Source organism: Mesoplodon bidens, assembly GCF_964165515.1.
Source record: "Mesoplodon bidens genome assembly, chromosome: 10".
Classification (NCBI taxonomy): domain Eukaryota; kingdom Metazoa; phylum Chordata; class Mammalia; order Artiodactyla; family Ziphiidae; genus Mesoplodon; species Mesoplodon bidens.
The window spans coordinates 20959881-20963133 of NC_138172.1; the positions used below are offsets into that span (position 1 = coordinate 20959881).

General features: G+C 38.6%; 1 protein-coding gene across 6 annotated transcripts in view; it reads right to left on the reverse strand.

Moving 5' to 3' along the window:
• Nucleotides 1-3253, reverse strand: part of MITF (melanocyte inducing transcription factor) — a 227160-nt gene that overhangs the window by 127034 nt on the left and 96873 nt on the right. The gene's annotated exons all lie outside the window — the stretch shown is intronic.

Below are 3253 nucleotides of genomic sequence, written 5' to 3' on the forward strand. Positions count from 1 at the left end.
TCTCTTTGTACATATAACACCACTATCCCTGCCACGTGCACTATTTTGCCTGCTCTATTTATCTTATCTTGGCTTTAAATTGGCCTGCCACTTCTAACTCAAATATGCTTACATTTCTTTAAGAAAAAAAAACAAAAACTGTTGTCAAATTGACCCAGTCATTTAACATTAACTGAGCACGCACTATCTGTTGAGCACCATGCTCTATGACATGCAAATTAGAATATTCAATAGACTGGGCTTAACCACCTAGAGAATTTCTTAAAGTTTCCAAATTTGGCATAGTTGCAACATTTCTTGCCCTTAAGATTAATTACTATTTTCATTCTAGTTCTAAGACTGGTTAAAAATATAAATTACATAAATAGCACATTTGGAAAAGAAAATGGACTTGTATTATCAGCCACCTGCAAATTACAGCTTCAAGAATTGCATCCTGCCCTTTTATCTGTCACCTTTCCAAATACTGTACCACCAAAATTAACGACACAAAACAAAGCTGTATTTGAATATTTCTAAGTAGTAAATTAAAGTGTCATGTTGCTTGCTTCGACAGCACATGTACTAAAATTGGAACGATACAGAGAAGATCAGCATGGCCCCTGCGCAAGGAAGACACACAAATTCATGAAGCATTCCATATTTGGGGGGATCTATGTATATGTATAGCTGATTCACTTTGTTATAAAGCAGAAACTAACACACCATTATAAAGCAATTATACTCCAATAAAGATGTTTAAAAAAAAAAAAGTGTCATTAAGTCTGCCTACCAATTTTCCCTCTTTATTTGTTCCAGCAAGGTTATTTTAAGATTTTATTTTGCTTGTGTGTGACTATGGATTTAAGAGTTTAGTAAATTACGTGGAAGATATAGATACACATAAATATATATAGGTGTGTGTTTATGTGTATGTGTGTGTGTCTGTGTGTGTATCAAAGACTAGGCTCAAATATATATATTCTTGAATTTTCTTTTCTATAAAATGTGAAATATATATGTCATTCTATATATTTAAGTTAAATTGGCTACCAAGCAACCAGGTGTAGAAAGCTGTTTGGGGTTGTATCTTCTCTTGCCAGTTGATGAGATGCTGAGAAACACTAAGAAATGAGGGCAATAAGGACAAAAACAAAAGAGGTGAAAAAAAAAAAAGAGGTGAGATAATCTAGACACATAATAGTGTGCTCTAAAATCACTGATACATGATTTTACTCTTCTCTTTAAAATTTTTTTTAAATAAAATAAATTAAAAAAATTTTAAATAAGCTACTTAGCTAAGTCATTATTCAGGTTCCAAACCAGGGGACGGAGGGAACACTGGCAAAGGTCACAGGGTTACATCTTCATATGCCATTCAGGTGCCAGCCTCCACCACATTTTAGGCTTCTCCCTCTCTCATTGAAAAAGACCACTGTCTTATTACGATAACAATTATGATAACAATTTCCAGGTGGAAGCTAAGGCTTCAGTCAAGATTCCTGTCCCTTTCGAAGTTACCTGTGTGTGTGTGACATGGTAGATTAAGTGTTCCAGCTCACCCTGGGCAACAGCTTTTCTCAAACCTCACAGCAATTCACCTTGGGTACCCACAGAAGCAGTCCTGGAAAGGCTGCGTTTGAGAAGGGGTGAAAGTGAACCCCATAACTTTCCCACCGAAGCACATCTCAGCAGAGGAGCCACATCCTCGCAAGGAGCCCTGGAAGCAAGGCCTAGGAGCATGGTCTGAATTCACCGTCAGCAAGGGAGAGGTCTCCTGGCAGCCTCACGTTTCATCTCACATTCGACTCTCTAATGTACCCTTGCTTTTATCAGCAGGAAACAGTTCCTAAATTACCGACCAGTTGAATTATTGAAACTTTTGCACCCCTACCCCAAATAGTCAAGAACTACTGATGCTCGAAAAAACACATGAGTCACATTAACCTCCAGCTTCATGCAGCCTTTGGCACAGGGCTTCAGACTTCCGCTAAGAACACAAGTGTTTTGATTTTTCAAAGTCCTGATGTATGTATTTTCTTTTTTTAAAACATCAACAGCAATTCCCTTACTCCTTTTTATCTATCAGTCTTTCTTGAGGAAGGACTACATTTAGAGCAGATCAATTTTCTCCCTCATGGGTACTGAACATGAATGAACGGAAATCTTGAGGCAAGTTCCCTTCTGAGCCCACAGAGATGTCACTGCCGCTCGGAAAAGCTACCGGCCACCGACATGCCCTGTCCTCACATCACAGTGACTCCCTCAGCTGCAGAGGAAGGGAGAAGGGCAATATATACACAAGCACGCCTGGCAGAGATGCAATTACGCCCCTCCTGCCCCTCCAGCCCAGGCCCCTTGGCACCCTCTTCCATTTAGAGAGCTACTCAGACCCCATCATTCACCAGAGTGTCCTAAAAAGATACAAAAAAGATAAAGTCCTCAACTGTGCTAGACACCGGAAGAAAAAAAAGCAGCCACAAAATGAAAACTGCCTTTTAGAAGTAGTTATGGTTAAACATTAAAAAAAAAAAAAAAATCACATGATTTTGCTCCCCATACTGTAGCTAATGAAAAGGGGCATTTAGTATCCAGTGGGAAAAGCAGTGTTTTATAATTTCATCAGCAATTACTACAAAGCTCATCTGTAAGAGCTTGGCGAATCCTCACTTTTTCTGACCTCGAGAACCAACATTCTCTGAAGTCAGAATCCAGGGACTTATTCTAATGTTGAATGTTCTCCTGAGTCCCTTTAAAAGAAAAAAAAAGAAAAATGAACTTCACATTGACTGATGCATGACATTGTTTTAATCCAAAAAAAAATGTGCAAGTTGAAACCATTATAACATGTCATAAAGCATCAGTAATAGCCACTCAGCAAGAACTAAACCATTTTTAAGGTCATAAACAAGCACGTACAGCACGCTACACTAATTCATTAGAAACATCCTCTTTAAAAGAAAGGGTCACAGAGGGCTCTGGCTCAGTCACATTGCTCTCCACACGCCAGCCGTAGAACTTACATATGACCTTTGCAATTCCCCTTGCAAATCCCTTCAGCACTCAGACATTTCACTTTAAAAATTAGGGGGAGGTGAGGTAAAGCCATAAAAATCACTAGCAGGCACACCAGAATATGCTGGAATAAGATAAACGTCTTTCTCATAGAAGAAATGCATGCACTATTAATGAAAAGAATCCAATGTAAAAGGCAACTAGTCACATCTCCTTGACCACTTATATTTTAAACCCAGAAAAGCAAAATCAGACTTAC